Source organism: Diceros bicornis, chromosome 11 (assembly GCF_020826845.1).
Source record: "Diceros bicornis minor isolate mBicDic1 chromosome 11, mDicBic1.mat.cur, whole genome shotgun sequence".
NCBI classification, from domain to species: domain Eukaryota; kingdom Metazoa; phylum Chordata; class Mammalia; order Perissodactyla; family Rhinocerotidae; genus Diceros; species Diceros bicornis.
In genome coordinates this window covers 54,187,272-54,211,666 of record NC_080750.1, presented here as the reverse complement: position 1 = coordinate 54,211,666, position 24,395 = coordinate 54,187,272, and positions in this window count along the sequence as shown.

Genomic DNA, 24,395 nt, shown 5'->3' with positions numbered 1-24,395 from the left:
ATATATTATATTATATTATATTATATATTATATTATATTTATATTATAAATATATTATATTTATATTTATATATATATAAATATATATATAAATATATAAATATAATATATATATATAAATATATAATTATATATATAATATATAAATATATATATAAATATATAAATATAAATATATATATAAATATATATATATTTATATTTATATATATATAATATATATAAATATATATATATAAATATAAATATATATATATTTATATATATATAAATTTATATATATATATATATGTATGTATACCACATCTTTATCCATTTGTCTATTGATGGACACTTAGGTTGCTTTCTTATTGTGGCTATTGGTAATAGTGCTGCAATGAACACAACGGTGCATATATCTCTTTGAATTAGTGTTTTTGTTTTCTTTGGCTAAATACCCAGAAGTGGAATTGTTAGATTGCATGGTAATTCTATTTTTATTTTTTCAGGAACCTCCATACTGTTTCCCACAGTGGCTGCACCAATTTACATTTCCACCAACAGTTCACCAGGGTTTCCTTTTCTCTACATTCTCGCCAATATTTGTTATTTTTTGTCCTTTTAATAATAGCCATTCTGATAGGTGTGAGGTGTTATCCCATTGTGGTTTTGATTCACATTTCCCTCATGGTTAGTGATGCTGAGCAATTTTTCATGTGCCTGTTGGCCATCCGGATGTCTTCCTTGGAAAAATGTCTATTCTTAATTAGTCATTTGCTTCTTTTCAGTTTTAGTATTTTTGTTTTTCTTCAAACCTAGGCAAAACCTTTTTGTTAATATTATTATTATTATTTCATCTATTAAGCTTGTAGTTTTGTGCTCTAAACATTTTTTTTCTCTTTTCTGTTTCATGTCATTTTTGTTTTGCATTACTATCTTGCATCATGCTTTTCTTTAGCCTTTCAATTATTAAGATAGACATGCATTTACTCTTCCACTATATATCCATTTAAGATGGTCTTAACTTTAATCAGTTTCTTAATTTACAAGAGTAGTCTTCTTCATATCAAGCTATTTTGTGGATGTAATTTATGGGTGTAATGTCTAGAGCATACGTTTTTACTTATTTTAAAAGCTTCTGTTTTCATAAATCTTGTTTTCTCAATGTTCCTTCCTCAATTTACTGTATTTTGTTACCTCTCATTCATGATATTTTCTTATAATAACTGGAGACCTTTAGTAGCATTTTCACGTTTATATTTGAGAACTTCCATTTATCTTTGCATCTCTTTTTTTTGTGTGTGTGTGAGGAAGATCGGCCCTGAGCTAACATCTGCCAATCCTCCTCTTTTTTTTTTCTGCTGAGGAAGACTGGCCCTGGGCTAACAACTGTGCCCATCTTCCTCTACTTCATATGGGACGCCGCCACAACATGGCTTGACAAGCGCTACATCAGTGCGGCCCCAGGATCCGAACCGGCGAACCCCGGGCCGCGGCAGCGGAGTGCGCGCACTTAACCACTTGCACCACCGGGCCAGCCCCGTCTTTGCACCTCTTTATTGTGCGTATTTATGACTGTGATTTTCATTATTTGTTTATTTCTCTGAGTGAGATGTTTTCTGCTTTCTCTCTTCTAAGAATTCTTTAAAATGTGTAATCCAAAAGAGGAACAGTTTCTTATTTTCTGTCCTTATAAAAGATTTTAAAAGATAGATGCGTGGTTCAGTCCAACTTCTTGTTTTAGTCTCCTGCTTTAAATATTAATTCTCTCTTTTACCACAAAATTAAGAATTTTCTCTTAGGCTTGTTGACATTGCTTAGTTTCTATTTACTTTTAAATGAGCATAAAATCTTGCAAAGAATTTTATAAACTAGATATTTCATATTTACCCTTTTTATTATCTCAATTGTGTAATAAAATCAAATATCATAATAAATTCTTTTCAGTGTTTTTGTGCAGCTGTAGTTTACTTATAATACATTGTCTTTTCCATATTTAATTGGAAATAAAGGTAATTGGACAAAAAAGTGGCAATACAAATCCAAATCACTGACTTTGACCTGTAAAAGATTATTTTTACTGTATTTTTTAAACCTCTGAGATATAATGAATGGTTTTATGAAGAGTAGAAGAAAAAGAAAAGAGAAATCGACTTTAATTCACATTATTGAGGAAGTTTCTTCTCATTAAGTTTAAATCCATAAGAAAGAAATATAATAAGGTATTACATATGCAAATTTTTGAAGGCACTAATAGCATTATAGCCAGCATTTGCAAAGTACCTAAATTCTATTTTCTATCTGCAGTTTTCACAAAGAGACTATTGCCAATGTTAAAATACCTTGTTAATAATTGTTTTCTCTACAAAAAGTCTTTGCATTGCTCTACTGTTTTGCAAAATTGCTGTATGAATTAGAGAACAAATGAATTTGCAGATTAAAATATGAACAATTACAAGAAATAAAAACAACATAAAAGGCTAACGATAGTAATACAATTTTCAAAATGCCTATATAATAATCCCAATTATTCTCATTTCCCATTTCTCATTCTCATTTCTCATTCCCTATTATAAGGTGTTTATGCCTTGAGGTCATTATTGATATTATTGAGATTATAATTGATAGATTAGTAAGCTAAAAGTAGTATGTAAATGATATCAGCAAGATGAACTGCAGCATCTCAGAGATTGATATTCTTTCTATATTTTTGTTCAATAATGTCTTCTTCCAAAAAGAAAACTTTCAGTTACAACTTTCAGAATATATTAGATTTAGACAAGATGAAATGATAAATGGAACCAATATAGAAATAGAAAATACAAGTCATATTCAGAAAACCACTACTATACTATTTGGGTGGATATGAGAGACTGAAAGAATGCCTTGGTTTTTCCCGTACTCCTTATTCTCTTCCTCTTTGGTTATTCCTTATGTATTCTGCATCCCTTGTTTTCTACATCATTTTGAATGTTGTTCTCATACATTTGTTTAGTTACTTATACACTGCTTAGTACTGTCAAGGAAAACAAAAACTTGTGTATATATTCGGCGGGAGGAAAAAATAGTTTAGTGAGTGCATGTGTGTGTGTCACCTACTCAAAAGATTGTCAGTTTCTTATAGTGGATGCTGACTTTCACTTGAACAAACACATATTCTGTTGCTATAGCATGTAGTGTTCTCTAAATATCAATTAGGTCAAGTATGATGACGGTGTTTTTTAGGTCTTGATATCTTTACTGATTTTCTATCTACTTCTATCAATTAGAAACATGCTTACTACTCCAGCTATAATTGTGGATTTGTCTATTTCTCCTTTGAATTTTGAAGCTCTCATGGTATGTGAACACACATATAGAATTATGTGTTCTTAATTAATTGGCCCCTTTATCATACATAATTTCCCAGAGGCAGAGAGGGAGATTACATCAAGATAAAAGTATCAATCCACCAAAAGACATAACAATCCTGAATGTGTATGTATCAAACAACAGAGTTGAAAAATTTATAAAGCAAAAATTAATAGAACTGAAAAGAAAAACAGAGAATTGGACACTTCAACACTCTTCTCTCAACAATTGATAGAACAACTGTACTGACAATCAACATGGATATACAACTCAACAACACCATCAACCAACACAATATCATTGACATTCACAAAACACACCTCCTAACAACAGGAGAATAAACATTCATTTCAAGTTCCCACATGTATGAAAACTGACCAAATCTTGAGCCATAAAACAAATCTCAACAAATTTACAAGAACTAAAATTATACAAAAGGTATTATTTGGTTACAACTGAGTCAAACTGGAAATCAATAAGAGAGGGAACAGGAAAATCTCCAAACATTTGGCAACTAAATAACACGCTTCTAAAAAATCCCTGTGTCTAAGAGAAAATCTCAAGTGAACAACTCAATGACCACAGATTTGATAACCTACATGAAATGGATTAACCTCATGAAAAACACAAGTTGTCAAAACTCACACAAGATGAAATACACAATGTGAATAGGCCTATATCTATACCTAAAGAAATTGAATCAATAATTAATAACTTTACAAAACAAAAAGCACCAGGCACAGATGGGAAACCAGAATAGAGGGGAACATCCTCAACTTGATAAAGAACATCCACAAAAAACCTACAGCTAACATCATACTTAAGGTAGAACTTGAAACTTTCCCACTAAGATCAGGTATAAGGCAAATATGCCCTCGCATCACTCCTTTTCAACATTGTACTGGAGGTTCTAGCTAATGCAATAAGACAAGAAAAGGAAACAATAGGTATACAGATTGGGAAGGAAGAAATACACCTGTCTTTGTTGCAGATGACATAACTGTCTATGTAGAAAATCCAAAATAATTGACAAGCAAACTCTTGGAACTAATAGGTGATGTATAGCAAGTTTGCAGTATACAAGATTAATATAAAAAGTCAATTGCTTTCCTGTTACCAGAAATACACAGGTGGAATTTGAAATTAAAAGCACAATACCATTTACATTAGCACCCCAAAAAAGTGTAATACTAGGCTAGGTATAAATCCATCAAAATATATACAAGATCTATATAAGAAAAACTAAAATACTCTGATAAATCAAATCAAAGAAAAACTAAATATATGGAGAAATAGCCCTTGTTTACAGAGAGGAAGACTCAATATTGTCAAGGTGTCATTCTTTCCCAACATGATCTATAGTTTCAATACAATCCCAATCAAAATCTCAGTAAGTTATTTTGTGGATATCAACAAATTAATTCTAAAGTTTATATGGAGAGGCAAAAGACCCAGCACAGCCAACACAATGGTGAAGGAGAAAAACAAAGTTGGAGGACAGATAGTACCTGACTTGAAGACTTTCTATAAAACTACGGTAATCAAGACAGCCTGGTATTGGCAAAAGAATAGACAAATAGATCAATGGAACAAAAGAGTGGGCCCAGAAATAGACCCTCATAAATATGGTCAACTTATCTTTGACAAAGGAGCAAAGTGAATGTCTAAGGGTAGAGAGAATAAGAGTTGAATATGGATTAATGATGACTCTCATCTCCAATTTATCAGACAGTGGTGTTATATTTAAAGGTATATGCATAAATATCTATGTATATTTATATATCATCTATATCTTATCTGTGGATAGCTATAGACATAGACGATAGATGTAGATATAGATGATATAGATATATCTCACTGATCAAGTAAACTGCCATGTTGGCAAAGTGCACATGCAATATATATATTGCACTCAAGGGGCCTATAAAGTATCTAGATGTTTATAAACATAAATCAGATAGTAGAGATCAAAAGTAGGGATAGTAATATAGATTTGTATAGAGTACATACATAAATGTGGATCATTTCAACATATCATGATTGGGAAAGGCAAGAGAGGGCAATAAGAAAATTTCATAGAAGTAGGGAAAAAATAGATATAGCGAACACAGAAAGAGGAAATATAAGAAAGACAAGAAAGAAGATATTTCCATTAAAGGGCATGACTAGCATTATCAAATGCTGCAAAAATACCAAGATAGAGGAACTTGAAAAACAAAGAGTTTCTTAAAATATAAAGTTAGGAGTCTGTTGATAAGTTTGAAGCACATGGATTAAAAATGATAATGAGGATGTAAATCAGGATTTAGTGTAGGTTAGAACTCTGTTACATTTTTATTGTAATCCTCCTAACCTCTTAGGGTTTTAGTTTTCAAATCAAACAAGCCTCATGTGCCTAAGAGCCTAGGAAACCCTATAAAGCAGTCATCAGCAGAGCCATGAAACCAAGCAAAGCTCTAATTTACTGACCATCAATAGTCACTTTCAAAAAATATTTTTACTTGCTGAGAAAAATCTCATAGGTATTTGTAATTTGAATCAGTAAGTGTAGTTTATTTACTTGAATGTACTTTTTTCTAATTTTGAGTACCTATACACAGGAAGAAGACAGGATTTGGAAAAGAAATATGAATTATATTTCTAATTATCTTATAGAGAGGGAAGAAACCAGCAGAGAAGTACATGACAAAGATAAAAAGTGATGTGGGAAACAATAATTGATTCATAAGGTGAAAGAGGATGGACCAAGAAAACAACGAATAGTTCACCTTCAAACAAAGTATGAATGACTATTTAGAAAATTAATAATAACTGGAGCTACAGTTGTAAAAGAAGAGAAGAATTCACAATGCATGAGAAGTGGTCAACCTGTGGAGATTGGTAAAGATTTGGAACAGCCACTAAAGAGATTACAAACTAAGGACAAAGATAATAAATGTAAAGTGAAAATGGCAAAAGCTGACTCCTGGGTTCGTTTGGAAAAAGGGGAGACACATTTGTTTTGCTCCCCCCATCCCACTGTTGTAGCTTATCGGTAATGTTAGACAAGAAGGGAACCAGAGATCACTTGACCCTTACAGTCATGAGCCCCTCATCAGAATCCTGATTAAAACAAAACAAAAATATTAAAACAAAAAGCCTGTTATTTTAAAGATCTATCCTCATTTAATTTGTCAAATGTAAATTGAATTCATCATTGGGGTTACCCTTTTCTTCTGTTTTCTCGTATAAAAAGTTCTTTGGTTATACAAAGTTAAAACAATATACAAAATGGTGAGATCCAGTTCAATTAGGAAATAAAATTATACAATTCTAAAAGAGAAGGTTATTTTTTTCAGACTGGACATTATTTTATGCTCAGTGTTTTCCAATTTCACCTGGCGAAAGCCTTCTAATGGAAGACAGTTTGGGAGAAAGGGCTCTGAGGTGAGGAAAACACAGCAATTACAAAGTCATGAGCCTGGAGGCTATGTTCTAAAGAGAGGAAACAACACCAGGAGGTGATTTCTGGTTTTCAGTTTTAATTTGTTTCTGATCTGTGTTGTAATTCCTTCCAGAAAAACTTCATTAAACAACAAAACTCGGTGTTAGTCTTGCGTTAGCTGTGACTAGAGAATAATGAAAGAGATCTGTGTCAGTGTTGAGGGCAGAGATCAGAGATAGAGCTTGAAACATCCTTTAAGAAGGGGATGTAATAAGCTTTCCAAATGATTGGAGTGCAGCTGGAAACTAGTGATTAAAATAAGTGAGATGTACAACATAGAGATATAAACAACCATACTCAAGAATCTTCAGATATAGTCTGGTGGGAAATGAGTTTCCTATAATCAATTAGCAGTAGTCAATCCTGTGGTCAATGAGGCAATGGTGCCTCCAAAAGAAAAGTAATCTCACATTGCCCTAGGATTTCAGGACATGTTGGAAGTAAAAGAAGAGGCAAGTTTCGACAACGTTAACAATGAACTTCAATACCTTATAATCAATGACAATAAATCAATCCATAATGTCTCCAGAATTTAAGTAATTTCCAATAGTTTTACTCACTCCCTAATGCTGTAGGGAGACTCAAATAGTCTACTGAGGAAACAGGTTAACATTTATATAACTACCTAAATATCTGAATTATGACTGAGACATTCCTCTAGAAATAAATGGAAAATATGTGAGTTCATTGTCAAAAATAGATTCCTCAATTTGGAGAGACCTTTATAATTGTCCTATAACTGATTATAGGCTTGAGCTACTAAAATTATTTATAATGATGAAGAAAAATATGATTCAGGCCACCTTTATAATGATCAATTTCATCCTACTCCCAAAGTGCAGTTGTTTCTCAAAAGGAACACAGTTGATAAGTGGTTACTAATCCATTGTGTCAAGAACTCAATTTTTTGTTTTTCAAATTAGTTTGTGTGATAGATATGGTCTCACATTTCCTAAAACTCAAAAAAGAAGTTGCTACTTAGTATGTTATTGAAATGAATACTTCAAGTGACCATCTACTTACTAGAAGCTTTATGGTTTTGTTAACAAATTAGTTTTCTCTATTTGGGATTATGGAAGTCTTAAAAATTAATTTATTCCAAATGGTATTCAATAACTTGTAGTATCTCTTCCCACAAACATTCTATAGCATTATACCGTAAGTGCTATACAATCTCACGGAATACAAAAAAATATTTCTTCAGAGAAGTGTTTTTAAGACCTAGAGGAAAAATGCATATTAGTAAAACAGATAGCATAGTGAAGAGAACACCAGAACCTGCACTAAACTTTGATTTGAGTCCCAGTTCTTACAAGACACTGTAATAATTGGTTGTATAAATGGATGTTTATGAAAGCTGTACTTTATAGATGCTATAGTAAAAGGAGTTTCTAGAGCAAGAATTTAGGTGTTAAATAGCATTAATTTATGAAATAACTTCACAAATTGAAATCATTAGCTCCTTTATTCTATCAATATTTTAGATGCCTCTTTTTGGGGTAGCCCTAGCGCTAGGAACTGGAACAAAATGTTGAGCAAAACCAGATATGGTCTTAGCCATTATGACTGTACAACCTTGTAAAGTAGACAGATACTGATCAAGTGTTCAGCAGCTACATATGAAATTCCAAAGGTGATAAATGCTTTAAAGAAAAAAATTCTGATGTTTTTAATGCTTCTAAGAGGGGTAACTGACCAAGCCTCACAGTTGTTCCTTTTTATATGATTTTAGGACATTAAAAGCTCAAGCGATTTAACAGGGAAATACTTTCTCTCGTGTCTCTCTCTCTCTGTCTCTGTCTCCCTACTTCTGCATTTTTTCTTTTTCTATCTCAACTCTGAATCTAAAAGGGAACATACCATATACAATCTACTCTATTTTAAAGAGATTCTTGCTTAAAATTTTACAATAGTGGTATATGGCTTTGCTTCATGTTTTATGAACCACAGTTCAACACTAATTTACTTAAATTTACCTTATCTTTCTTCAGCACCACCCGTTCTGTCAAAGATATTTTTTCATTCGAGTTGAGTTGCTTTCTCAGAAACATGAAACAAGTGTGCTTTACCAAACCTAATCGTACTTGTCAGAAGAAAACTGTATTGTCATTACAAAAATTGTCAAAACAAATTAAGTCAGAGAATGTGATAATTCATTTGGGAAATCATGTTTACAATTCTTTTCATTTTGTGTAGCTTAACATAATTCTAAAAAAAGAAATAAAAAAATTTACACTGCATAGAAAACGTATGAACACCTTAAAGAATGACAGTTTTGTGAAAAGCTGTCTCTAGCTAAATGATATCTACTTCCAGACTTGAAAACAAACAAATGAACAGTATATTAAAGACTGATATAAAATTTATTATCTTTGACTGCTATATAAACATCTTAGTAATATGATTCCTTTAGAAAGTATGCTTAATCTCTCTGCCAAGAAAGTTTATGAGGAAATAAAATTAAATGTCTGACACCACTTTTCAGTCACAAATTCTACATTCACATTTATCACTAGACAGAAAATAAAGATAGTGGAAGATGAAAAAAGGATTACTCAGCTTAATGAATAAATCATTTTTCAATTTCAGTGTTTCAAATTATGCATTAAGAATTGACAGTACCAGCATATATATCTGACTTAAAACCAATTACAAGCTTTTAAGGGTATAATAAATTGCATATTTATAAAAACTCTGAGTTAATATTTTTATTAAGAGAAAATATAGCCATAAACAGAATTAAATATGTTCTTTCAAATGTTCTACTTTTGTGGTGCTACCTCCCAGCTTCAGTGAGAAAAGAATAGTCAAGGAGGCAGCAAAAAAGAATGGACAGAACATAGATATGAGGACCAGAAAAACTGGAGTTGAACTATGCTTTTACTCCTTACTAACTATACTTAAACAAAATTCAGGATACTAAAAGCAAGTATACTAAAGCAAGCAACTATACCAATTATACTAAGGCCAATATAAACCCTCTCTGAGCCTCAGGAAAAAAAGTGAGAATAATAATGGTTGTCTTTCCAGGTTATGGTGAGGATTTTGAAAGATAATAAGTTTAAAGTGCCCAAAACACTACCTGATACATAGGAAAAGGCAATAAAAGATAGATTTTCATTGTTCAATAATATTATCTAAAGAAATCTTGATCAAAATTTGACTGAGTGGTTAAATCATTTCAGGAAACCATAGCTGAAATTTATACTGGTGATGTCTTCAAATATTAGTCATGACAAAGTAGCAATTCTTTTCAAAACATTGAACAAATTATGTCATTTTTCCCAACGTTTTATTATGAAAAAATTCAAACTCACAGAAAAGTTGAAAGAATTTTACAGTAAGTACTCATATAACTACCATCTAGATTCTACCATTAACATTTTATTATACTTTGTCATATATCTATCATTTTTCTATCCATCCATTAATGCATCCTATTTTTTATGCATTTCAAAGTAAGTTGCAGATATCAGTATTCTTCTCCCTGAATATCTCAGCATGCATATCATTATCTGAACATCAATATTTGTTTAAAGTTTTCTTTTTTGGATGTAAAATTTAGATGCAATCAAACGCACAAATCTTGAGCACACACTCACTGAGTTTCTGACAAACGCATATATCTGTGCATCCTAAACTCTACGCAACGTAGACCATTACCACCTCCCCAGAAAGTACAACATTGTTTTTGAATACAAGACGCTTGTCATCTTGTGAATCCAAGTCAAAGAATTATGTATTGATTAAAATTCACATTAGGAATATATGGAAAATAAATGCACTAAATGGCTTTGACATTCCTACCGTGACAACGGGAGATGACAGGAAATTGAGACTTTATTACAAAGAAGAAGCCACGTACAAAGATGAGAGTAGATAAGAAACTCATTCGCCCAAAGACCAGAAGAGTAGTAACCAAATATTGTAGTAAGGGATAATTTTAAGCCCAGGAATCAGAATTCAAAGAACATTAAATCATTGTGTATGTTTGTGTACCAAATGACAAAATGCATTCATATTCCTGTGTATGTACTCAATACATATATGTCTCACTTAAGTGAACATTTTGACTTGATTATTAAGCAACAAATTTAGGTAAAATTTGTCAAGCAAAAGTAATACTAAGATGAGAGGTAAATTATACAGCTTTTATGGTAAGTGACATAACATTATTAAAATGGGAAAGTAAGTGATTATTTGGTGACATTAAGCAAAAAAACACAAAACAAAATGAGAGATTTGAGAAACACGTTTTGTTTTCCTCTCCGTTCTGAGTTCTCTATTTCTAACCAATCTTTAAGAGGTGGCTACCTCCAGACAGCTTTCTAAAAATTTCTCCTATTCCAAATTATTATGTTGATTTCCTTTTTTCCAGTGTTCTATATCTATGACTGTGTCATCCTGAAATAAGCTACAGTGTTTACAATTAGGAAATTCAAAGACTTGAGAGTTTGAGGTTAGTAAGCTAACCAATTGTGGAAAACATTGAAATACAGGGTAAGCAGAAAATAATCATGGGTGCGCAGACAAAATAGCAGTTAGGGTAGTACTTCTCAGGTAGCTGCAAAGGGTGCTGTTGGAACCCTCCCAGAGGAAATTGACTGTAATTAAGCCCTGTGGAATTAGAGTATATATATAGTTTCAAGGTCATTAAAAGATAAATTAGGTCACAACTTGTATAGGTTAGCATATCAGAAGAGTGCAATACACATTCACCATATACATAGTCATCCATAAAAATATTAAGACCAATAGCAATTTTTAATAGCATGAGTGAATGGCAAAAAATGGTCATTACAATAAGTAAAATAAGATATTGATCTTTACTTGTGTGCTTTTCTAGTCTTGTCACTCTCTAGTAGGCTTCAGTGTAATAACATGAACTAACTCCTGAAGCATGATCTTCCTTCACTCATTTAACATGCCCTATAAACATAAACTGACACATTTATATACAAACATACCCAATTTTGATTCTTCTGCTTGAAGTAATCTATTTTCAATTAATTCCCTGGTATTGAGAAATCTCAACCCCAACCTACCTAATTTTTATACCATCATGAAACTTCCAAGGTGACTTGAGGAATTAATCTCTTTTGCTGACCCACAGGTTCCTAAAGGGCTGACTTTCCCCACTCATGCCCCAGATTTCTTCCTAGTGTCTGCAAGAAGACTCACTTTCTTCCCGCATTCAGAATATATTGACTTAAACTTGCTTCATAAGTGTACTCCATCTATTCCCGGAGATCCTCCAAACTAACTACAGCAACGCTATTTTCACTTATCCAGGGAGTGAAAAAAAATATGGACCTTCTCTGAACCCCACACCTAAAGGCTCCACTTTCCCAGAAAAATAATTAATACTTCTGGGAGGCCTCAGCTAGAGAGAGTGCCAGGTCTGGATGCTGCTGCATTTCAGCCCAGATGTTGCATCCCTCCTTCTGTGCTCATTGTATTTTCATTGATTCATGAGAAGTTTGATGCTTGTTACCAAAAAATTGGGAACACAGTTTTGCTGGAAATCTTTAAAATGATTTTTATTGATTAGAATTGTGTTAAAAATAAATCATTTTGTTTTATGATATACATTGATTTTATCAACATAGTTGAGTTACAGCTCATGAGTTCATATATTTAATTAAAGTTTTAAGTTAACTTCTTTTAACATTCATAATTTAAATAGCATATTTTTATTTATGTTTGTATGTGGTTTGCATGTGTATGTATGTGTGCCTGTGTTTAAGTCTAAAAGAATTTTGTGTGTTTTTGCCAAGCTTACAAACTTCGGATACTGGGTTTATAATACCCAAAGTTTAAAACACCCTCCCCAAGTCCACCATTGATAACATGTTATCCTAAACTTGTCTGCAGTATCTGCAGACAAGAGCAGAATACATGAGACGGACCTGACTCGGCCCAATAACTCATATCTCATTTACCTTTTCCAGTATGAGTACAAAAGATTCTGAATGCTTTTCCTCAGCTACCCTGAGTTTTCTCAAAGTTACTTTGCAAAAACATCCATTCCAGCTTTTCTCTCAACCTTACCTTCTTTATTTTTTCCAGGCTCTAAGTCCCTCTCCAAGTATAACAAGCTATCATTTCACTCTTTCTATGTGGAATCCTCTAACTCACTCAATCACTTTGTATAAAATTTCCACATATTCCTTTTAAAAACTAAGTTATTTTTCTATTATAAAGGTAACATCAAATCAGAATAGAAATTGCAGAATATTAGGAGCAAAATTATCTGTAGGTTTTTAATTCATATTTTAAATTGTTTATATTTTGTTGTATTATCTTTACATATTTTTGCATTTATGTTATATAAACAAAACTGTGTTACTTCTTTTTAAATACTTTTTCTGATTTACAGATAACAATTGATCATCATAAACATTTTGGAATTTTTCAATACATTAATTTTTAATCAAAACACCCAGAATTCCCTTAACACAACTACTGTTAACACTTTTCTAAATGTCCTTATGGTGTTTCCATACATATTTTTATACTGTTTGCATAGTCTATATGTGTCTTTTAAAGGACAATTTATCAAAGAAGCATTCAATGGTACAAGATAAACATGATTAAAGGAAAGGGGCTTATTAAAAGCATCTCCAGGTGAGTGTTTCATTAATGTTTCTCCATTTAAAAGACATAATAATGTGAAATTTTAGTGATGGAAACAATAATTTCTTAGGTTTTTTTTTAATAAGAATGCAAACATTTAAACCAATGATAGCAGTAACATCTCATGATGATACACTGTAGTTTGGACATTGCTGTTATTTCATGTGAGTGTGTTTTAATTCAACAACATACAAGAGTACAAATATATAATACTTTATCCCCTGTTTACAGATGAAGACAGTGAGGCCAAAAGTGGTTACATAATATTCATTTCTTCATTTATTATTTTTTGAATGCCTATTATACTAGGCCCTGCATTAGTTTCAAATGATGGAACAGTGAGAAATACCATACAATCCAGGTCCCCTGACAATAAGTGGCAGACCGGGATTTGAAATCAGTTGCTGTGACTCTAGAGCGTGGGTACTTATAATTACTCCCTGCTACCGTACTGCTGCTTTCTGGTATTGTGAGTGTGTAAAGACATAATTTGTTAGTTTTCCCAGAAGAATGTCCTGAATGTACAAATATTTTAGCAATTTTTGCAAGCAATTAGTAGAACAGAACATATAACTATTTTATGACCGTTAAGATTCCCTACAAAATGTGGAGGGAAGGATGTATGAATGTAACAAATGTTATAATAAAATGAAATGAAGAACAAGGTTACAGAACAGCTTAGGGCAAGACAGGACCGCAGATCATGCAGTTAGGTTTTTGCATTTGAGGCTCAACTTGAGTAAAAGAAAGTCCACAAGACTTTTTATTCTACAATTTCCTCATCTCAAATTTCTCAATTTCTATTCAAATTTAAGTTGGCTGGAGATTACCATCAACAATTTTTTTTAGTATACCTATATGGGTGGTATGTTTTCTGAATCATTGTGTATTAGATAACGTCTTTTTCTTGGCTTCACATATGAACAAAAATTTAACAATAATACAACATCAGATGTTTTTTTCAAAACTGAGTATATTGCTTTTTTGAATTTAGTGTTACATAGTGGCATGTTATCATCTGGACCAATTTTTAGAGTATATAATAGTCTTTCTCTTTTAATGATTCCAACACCTGTATACACTTAGATCTTTTTTTTAAATCTGTGTCATTCTGATTTTTGCTGGAAAACTGCCAACTATGGGTCTGTCAACTAGAAGGTGCTAGTTACATTTGAAAGAGAATACCAAAATGAAGAGAAGAGGAATGACTGAATATTGTATTCTGGATGCTGAATCACCAAAATTATTTTTTCCTATTTCACCCTCCAGGCAGGAAATTAGATATGCCTTCTTGAGAAACTTGACTAATACAATAAGAAAAACCTAATAATAATGAAAGGGGAGCTCCCCATTTCAAGGCCCAGTTAGAATACCCAGTAGTAAAGTTATCGGTTTACCATTACTATCTTCATGTTCGGAGTTTCCAGTTGGTCTCCAAGAACAAATAACAAGCTGGTAACTTCAGGCTATGGCAGCATGTAGGAAAATGTGAAAAGTTTAGGAATCCTCTCTCCAAAAATAAAGTATAAAACTGAACAAAATTGTCAAAAACAACTATTCTCCAGGGCTCTGGAAATTGATCAAAATAATCTACAACCATTTATTTGTGAAAAATTGCTAGAATTTGGGGTAAGAAGAGTAGGAGACTGCAGGCCTTATTGCCTTCGGCTGCTACCATTTCCCCCACCCCAGCTCAATCAGAGCGCAGTTTTACCAGGTCAGAGCCTGCCATGAAAACTGGCAACTTCTGTTCCACAGCGAGTGGACATGATTTTAAAAAGAGGGCAAAAATTCATGCCTGGTGTCATTTTTAAACAAGTAGCAAACACAGTAGGAATTGAATGTGAAAACACATTGCTCTGATAGCCTGAAGTTGCAATCCCAGGTAGGATGAGCAGTGATCCAGCCAAAAATTTAACAAAAATATTCTGGAAATAAGAGAGCCAGTGAAGGGCTAGATAAGTTGTCCAAACAGCCCTTCCTAGCTCGGAAACTTCGTGCACGTACAAGGAAGAAATGAGAGTACCTGGAGGAAAGCAAAAGCCAAGGCAGACTCAAGACCTGGGCAAGATTTGAACGCACTCCCCAAACCACACACAAATCCAGCAGCAAAGAGTATAAGCGTCACGGGACTGAGGTGTCTGAGTACAACCTCTGCCCATATTATCAGCTGACCACTAGACTATGCAGACACAGGAGACTCCTAAAAATTCAGGCTAGAAAAGAAGAATAAGATTTAGCAAAACTGAGCAGAGTTATCTGTGGTTGCCTACATCAGAGGAGACAGATTCAGTCAATAAGTCTTGGGAGGAAAAAAAATCTGAATCAGATAAAATAATTGCTAAAATATATACTCTATTATGTAAACTGTCTAGTTTTCAACAACAATCAAAAAAAGAAAACTAAAGGACATGCAAAGAAACATGGATTTATGACCAATAATCAGAATAAAATGTTATCAGTAGACACTGACACAAAATGGGCTAAGTTGGATCTAACAGGAAAACATTGGAATCAATTATTATTAATATGTTCAAGGAATTGAAAAATCTATGTTTAAGAATTATAAAAATATTTTTTATTGTATAGACTGAGCAAACAAGGAACCTCAATAGATTAACAGAACCTATTAAAAAAATAATGAAAGAAATATTTTAGAGTGGAAAATAAAAATAACCAACATGAAGAATTCATAAGATGGACTCCACCACAGATTTGAAATGGAAGAAAGTAAGGAAGTAACCAACAAAGGATAAGACAGTACCTCGGGTTTCAGGTCCTGCATGTAAACAGCTTGGAAGTCATCACTCCTCTTCTTACAATAAGAAAAATCTTAAGCCAAGAATCAATGCATTTTCTTGGATCCATCAAGGAATTGAGGATGCAGGGCCAACAAGCCAATCTGAAATCTGGAGAAACAGGCAAATTCAGCCAGTTACAGCTGAGATCTGTTTATCTGAAGCAGAAGCTGCCAGCTGCTACCATTTCCCCCACCCCCAAGAAACTGGCAGGAATGCCTAATGGTCATTTAAGCAAATTGCTAGAAGGCAAACGTGGACTAGAGTGAGAATGAGGAACTTCTGCAGTCCATAGTATTGGGACATCCGTAATTTTGTGGGTATTACTTTTAGGAATGACACGAGGTTCTCACAATGAAAAGCCAGGAAAGATCCCCTTGTGGTTCTGAGTAGCAGAATGGAAGAGTATCGCTTGTGAAATACTCCAGAGCATTCTTTATAAGAAAGGTCTACTCTACAGGGCAAGAGACTCTACCAAAAACTTATCCCACCTGAGGGAAGAGCGTTTCTCTGATGCCTAGGCCCTGTAGCCTTCCAATTTCACATAAGGGGAGGGTGAAGCTATACCACTGGAGCAATACTCGTGAAAGTTACAACCCAGAGAACGCTTTTGATGGGCTCTTTGAAATAACAGCTGATTCTCGGCCTTGGCAGAAAATGTAGAAGATGTGCCTGAAACATCTTGTAGTGCCAGAAAGTAAGGAAGTGCTCAAGAAAAAAGAACCCCCTCTCCACACACACACACACAAAAACACCCACAATGTCAACGGCACACAGGGGCCCACCGAAAGAGCTCCCACTGGCCAAAGCTGGAATAATATGAGCAGCAAAATAAAGCAGTATAGGTTACAACACAAAGTATAAAATAAATATCCACGACTCCCACTAATATAAGAAAATGAGCGAATAAATAAATGAGGGATTAGTGACAAATCTTTGCAGAAGAAATCCAAATAACTTGTGTAGATACTCCTTCCTTAAGGAGGTAGAGTATAACTCTCGACTCCTTAAGTATGGCTTGTTCATAGTGAATTCCTTCCAAAGAGTACATATGGAAAGGGGGGGTGGAAAGTCACTTTAGAGTGGAGGAACCTGACAAACACAATCAGCAGGTGATCAAGGTTAAGATCAACAATGAAAAGTCATGTTGATAGTCTGTACCCTTGATATGATACAGTGAAAATGGCACTTTACCTCTGTGGTCTTCTTCTCAAAAACATATAAACACAATCCAATCATGAGAAAAACATCAGAAAAATCCCAATAGAGGGACATTTTTAAAAATACCTATCCAGGACTCCCCAAAACAGTAAGGTCACAGCCCAGAGGAATCTAAGGAGGCATAAATACTAAATGTAATGTGGTCTCCCAAATGGGATTCTGGAAGGGAAAAAGAACATTAGGCAAAAACTAAGGAAATCTCAATGAAGTATGAACTTTAGTTAAAAATAATGTACCAATATTAGTTCATTAATTATAACAAATTTACCCATACTAAAGTAAGATGTTAATAATAAGGAAAACTGTACTATCTTCACAATTTTTCTGCAAATCTAAAACTGTACTAAAATTTAAGGTTTATTTTAAAAAAGGGATAAAGAATGTTGAAAGGGTTTAGGAACCGATCTGAGAGATCTCCCAATGGCCAAAACTGGAAAAATGTGAGCAGGAAGATGAATAACATTATAATGTATCCAAAAAATCCATATCCATACTAACTTAAATGAATGATTTAAAAATAAATATAGGAGAAGACACAGCTCTTCTTTTTTTTATTTTTTTTTAACAGTTTTATTTATTTATTTATTTATTTTGTGAGGAAAATCAGCCCGGAGCTAACATCCATGCTAATCCTCCTCTTTGTGCTGAGGAAGTCCGGCTCTGAGCTAACATCTACTGCCAATCCTCCTCCTTTTTTTTTCCCCCAAAGCCCCAGTAGATAGTTGTATGTCATAGTTGCACATCCTTCTAGTTGCTGTATGTGGGATGTGGCCTCAGCATGGCTGGAGAAGCGGTGCGTCGGTGCGCGCCCGGGATCTGAACCTGCGCCACCAGTAGCGGAGTGCACGCACTTAACTGCTAAGCCACGGGGGCCGGCCCGACACAGTTCTTCTTTCCAGAAGAATTCAAATTAACAAATGTAGAAAGAATTCAAGAAATAGAAAATTATCATTAGAACAGCACAGAGTAAATGTTGCATTGTCAAGATCCAATAACGCATGCTAAAATTAGTGGGCAAAAGTTTGAGAGGAACCAGGATATTTGCATAACCTATTATATCTCCCCCAAAGATATTTATTGATTTCTAAGGGAAAATGGTTATTTTACAGTGGAGAAACCTAGCAGACACCACCTTATGCAAGAGATTAGGGTTAATGTCATCACTAATAAGACATATCAACATTATGTACTCTCAGGTATGATGAATTTAGAGAATCCTCACTTAAGTGGTGTTTTTGTCAAAAATGATCTCAATCAAATCTTGAGAAATATCAGTCAAATCCAAATTGAGTCAAACACAAACCTCTGTTAAAATAAGTGACCAGTACTCAACAGTGTCAAGACTGTGAAAGACTGGGGATTGCAACTATGTCCCCTGGTGGAACAATGCCAACTCCCCACCTAGATCCCTAATCCAGAGCCTTAGTTCACAGAAGCCATATTCTAACTATTGGCACGAGCTCAGAATATCTGTCATTGGATGAATGCAAATACTATATGCTTAAGGATAATGCACCCCAACAGGGCATTGTCCCCATGCTAGCTCCTTAGCTGGGTCTTTAACAACCCATTCTAAAGTTCTGTTTGGCTAGTTTTTTTTAACTAGAAAGGTCAGTGGATTCCATAAAATTGCATTGAAACAATCCCTTGTGAAATCCATTGCAATAAATCAGCTATTCTGTAAAATGACTTGGATAGTGATGAAGGCAGTAGCATTGCAGGCAAGAAAGGCAAATCTATATTGAGTATAGGTATGAATTTCAGTAAAGACTAATTACAGACACCTTTAGAATGGAAAGGTATGATGTAATCATCTCACCACTAAGTGGCCAACTGGTTTTCTTATGGGATGGTACAATATCAAGTTCTCTTCTCCAGTCTCTGTTTCTGACAGGTTGGACAAGCAGCACCATTAAGAGCCACATCAGCTTTGATGAGATGGAAATGCTGTTGAGTTCACTTATAGCTTCCATCACTGACTCTATTCATAGGTTTTTACACAAGCACTAGGATGTGTGTATTCTAAAAAGCAAATGTACGTTTTTACATCCCTTATAAACTTATTATTAAAATATTGATATTTAATTATTTTAATACAAAATATCTCCCCAAGTGAAAAAATTAACTTTGTTTAATATCAGAAATGTATTCATATCAAGAATATTTCCTGATACTCAGAAATCTTCCTTTAGTAGATAAGAAAGATGTAATCCATTACATTGTATTGATTTATTCCAGGAGGTTCAGAGCTGAATTTAGTAATCATATTTATTAACTAAGCTTTCCTTAGGTTTCCTACACTCTCCTTCAATTTATTACATGACTTTTGGTCATTCACTAACCTATTTCTTTTTAATTGCATGTATAGAGAGACAGTGTGATATAGAATAAGCAGCACTAGCGTGAGTTGAAATATTGACATCTGAGAAAAGTTTTACCATGTAATAATTAGTCATAAAGCTCTCATCTCTATGAAACCTAGAATAATACTATATACACAAGGATCTCTAAGAATGAAATAAAATAATCCATTTTATATAAACTATAAAAAATTAAAAGAGTTTTGTCCTAAGTGCAGGAGAAATTCAAAAAACTATGTGCATTTGATTTGCATAATTACATAGAAATTTATGAAAAAGACTATATAATTGGTCAAACCTGAAAGCAACCTACATTATAAATTGCTGATAAGATCATTTTATGTGTCAAATACATCTTTCAAATGTGAAATGGTTATTAAACATATAATTGAAATATCAGATTTCAACAAAAGAATACCAACGAAAACAAAAAGCTCATTAATTAACCACCCTCGCTTTCCAATAAAAAGTAAAATTTTGCACACACTATGGCCATTATGTCTTTAAGAATTGGCTATTCTAATTTACATTTTAATTTATACATTTGCCTAATAAGACTACTGTTATAGTACCCAAAAAGCAATTGGAAATCAGTAAAATAATAAATCAATCAATAGGAAAAAAATACAAAAATTTGAATGTAATAGTAAAAGTGATTTTACCATTCTTATAATTGGCTAATATGGAATCCGAGATTGTATGAAACCATACTTCACTTTCAGTTCAAAGCATCCAACCAAGAACTACAAAATGTAATATGGATCATTATTGTTTTGATATATCCAATTAATTGAAATAAAAATTAAATTCAATCATTATATTTGGAAATGATAGTAACAGTTTTCAATGCTGTTTCCAGACTCTGAAGCTTTCAGCTTTCTAATAACATTGAACTATCTTGCTGTTTAAAAGTGTAATGCCTACATTTCAGCAAACTGCATGCTTTTGACCTTGAGCAAAAAATAACTAAGCAATATAAGTTGAAAACTGAGTAACTTATAACCACAAATATTTCTTCAGGAAGAATATGGAAGCTTATGAAGCTGATGTAAAGGATATGAAAGATCTGTGAATTAAAAACAATTTCTTGAACTGTGCTTGAATTATTTTATAAGGGCTTAACAAATATAAAAAGTAAAAATGGAAAAATATTCAACACAGGACCAATATAAACTAGTTTCACTGTGTACTGTGGAAATTAGCCATATTGAGTTTTAATATTTTGAATATGTGTGGTAATAACTAAGTCTGGAAAATATAATAGGAATTATTGTCCACAAGCTATTCAGTCTTAGCTTTTGAACATGATCACATTAGCATGTTTACAAAAGAACTTCAGTTTTGAACATACAATAATTAATGAACTGAACTATCAGGTTGAAAATTAAATTACTTACTCAGAAGAAGTATATTTTAACAAGCAGGATCTTAGAACTATCAGAGCAATAAATTGCCTTAGATAATTTAAATCAAATTTTAATAACATTTAAATAAAAATCAAATCACTCTGATTATATTTATGTCAAAGGATGCATGACATATGCATGCTTGCATAATTTTATCATTTGGAAAGCTTTATGTGTGCCACAAGGGCCTGAAAAACAAAAGCCTATACTCAACCATTTCGGAATATTTTATTCAGAGCATTCATTCTTAATTGCTATATCTCAGTTTTCAGAGCTCCCAATTTCCTAAAAGGGTAAATGGATTAAACAATTAATGACTAACCTATCAATATCTACCATTTATGCCAAATAAATCAACAGGGGTAATAAATTATTTAATGCTTCGGTGCATACAGTTATACAAATATTTATTCATGTTCTGTCATAAATAATGTTCCCACAGCTGATCAAAAACTATCTGAAGTGAAAATTTTCTCTCTTAATTATGTTTATTTTTGGTATCCTTTTGAATTCATGTATAATATTTAAACTATTTTTGGGGGTCACCCCAGAAAACCAAACTTGTTAGGAGTATTTCTATACAATTTTTTTCTGATGCATGACTTAAGTGTTTTGGTGATTGTATTCATAGGGACCTAAATGTGAGCTAAAAGTCTCACATCATTGGATTATAACGATATCTGGACATCAAGTCAATCTTCCTATTTAATCAAAACACATACTTGGCATTTGATTAATAGTTCAGGATATACTCTAAAACTTACTGCATAAAATTATAATTGATCAATATCAATGGATCACTTGATTGTAAAGTATGCTTCTCCGTTAAATTTTAAAGAGGGTGAGTGAACACAAAAACACACTGCTCTTTCTATGAAATCATCTTCATGTTCTTCCCTTCACGCCATAAAAATGTAAGCTTCAGAAGAGCAGGAACTTGTCTGTTTTGTTCTTTGATGTATTCCATTTACTAGGAACAGCATCTGAACAGAATTAAATTAATCTCATCCTTAAAAAGGCAGTCAGTGTACAGCCCATCTATCTCTCATCCAATCCCTGGATTTCACATAAGCTCATCATCTCTATTCTGACCATATTCTTTTACTCCATACCAACAACTTTGATCACTGAACTACATTTAAAAAAAAAAAAGTTCAAAGCATAAAGAGTATAGAATTTTACACATTCCTTTAAAAGGAATTTTTAAAGAAATTTATCATTGTAGTCTTTTAATTCCTTTAAAAGAAATTTTTAACAGATTAGTAATAGATACGTTTATTATTACTTATCTATCAGTGCAGCTTTCAATATCACTTGAAACATGCATATTATTCTAGAGATGAATCAGTTTTTCGTGCTTCTTATATGATACACATTACTGCAAAGCCATTATAAGCTCCTGAGGAGATATTTGGTTAGAAATTTCTTTAAAGGAATGTGGCGAATGAAAAAGTTGTGGAATAATAACACATCTAAATGATTAAACCACGTCTAAATGACTGGGGAACCTGGGATCAGGTCTCACTGCAATGACTTCTTCAGCCCCAGGGAGGAGACACAGTGCCAGGGACTCTGGGCAGCCATCAGCTGTGTTCAGCACTGGTGAAGATGTGGGGGTCCTCAGTAGCAAAGGTGCAGATATCCATGGTAGTGAGCCTTGCTGGGATTCTCCTGCTCTCCTTTTGCCAATGGAGTGATATCTCTCCAAGAGGATACAGCTTGGCGCCATGCTGCTCTGGACTGGGGCATGGGGTGACACAGGTAATATGCTTCCTATGCTTCTTTGAGTGGACATCTTCAGTTTTTTGAGCTCTGCAGCATTTCTGCTTTCTCTTCATTGTAGCCCAGGGCTTTCCCAGAGCTATTTTCATTGGTTTCCATTTCATTAGTAGTTGTTTATTCTTTGTTTTTGTGTGGTAGATAAGCATTGACATTCCTAACCCTCCATCTTGCATCCTGCTAAGGTCACCTTAGCTTGTCAGTTTATACACACACACACACACACACACACACACACACTTGCTGGAATTTTTACTGCAATCACCTTGAATCTATAGATAAATTGAGGAGAGTTGATATTTTACAATACTAAGTCTCACTACTCATATACATATCATTACATTTTTTAAGATATTAATTTCTTAAAGTATAAAATTTTTATCTGCATAGATGTCTTACATATGTTTTGTAAGATTATTCTGAGACATTTCTCTGATCCTCTTTTTCAAAAGAACTTTTGGTAATGTTTATTGCCAAATAATCAATAATTGCAGTTGGTAAACAGATTTGCAGTTGATTATTTTATAGTTTTAATGTTTGCATACTGTGTTTACTCAAAGTAGTGTTCTTTGAACTGTTACTGTAGGTTTTTCTTCAGTTTCCATTTCATATTTCTATAAGCTCTTCGTCCTTTGTGGATGTATTTAGTTCCTTGATAGTCTTTTTAGGATGACAAATGGTTATGAACTCTACTATTCTCGTTATACAGTTAGGTTGAAGAATTCTCTAAACCCCATGCTGTTCGACAGTTTCTTAGGTAACCAGTTTCTGTCACAACAGTCACCTGCAGGAGTGAAAATGATGAAGTAAACCGCCTGTGTACATTGTGGCAAGGCCATGATGGATAACCTTTGTGTTTTCTTTTCCCATCAGGCTACAGCAGCTATTTATTTAGATAACTGTGACTAGTAGTAAGAATATATACTAGCAGATTTCTTTTTAAATCTTGATAACAGGAAGTAAATGACCTAATAATAATATATAAATAAATAATGATGAATGCATTGAGAAATGCAAAGAGTTCCACAGTTTTGAATGTTATCTGTACATATCTCTCCCTGAATCATACATTATGATAACAAAGACTATAAATACAAAGTAAGATAACGTAGGAGAGTAGAGGAGGAAAAATCAATTAACAATTTAAAATGCAGATTCTCTCCCTCCAATCCATTTTGGGCACACATCTTAATGAACATTTTGATAATAAGGCAAGCACATTTAATTCTATTCAGTCAGTCAGAAAAACTTTTGTTTTTGTTTTTTTAAATATTGAGGGCCCACTATAAAGGAAACAATTGTTTAAAGGATAACTGATTCATAATAATGTCTTGGTATGCTCATGAAGAATATATGGTGATAAAGTACAGATGGAAATGTG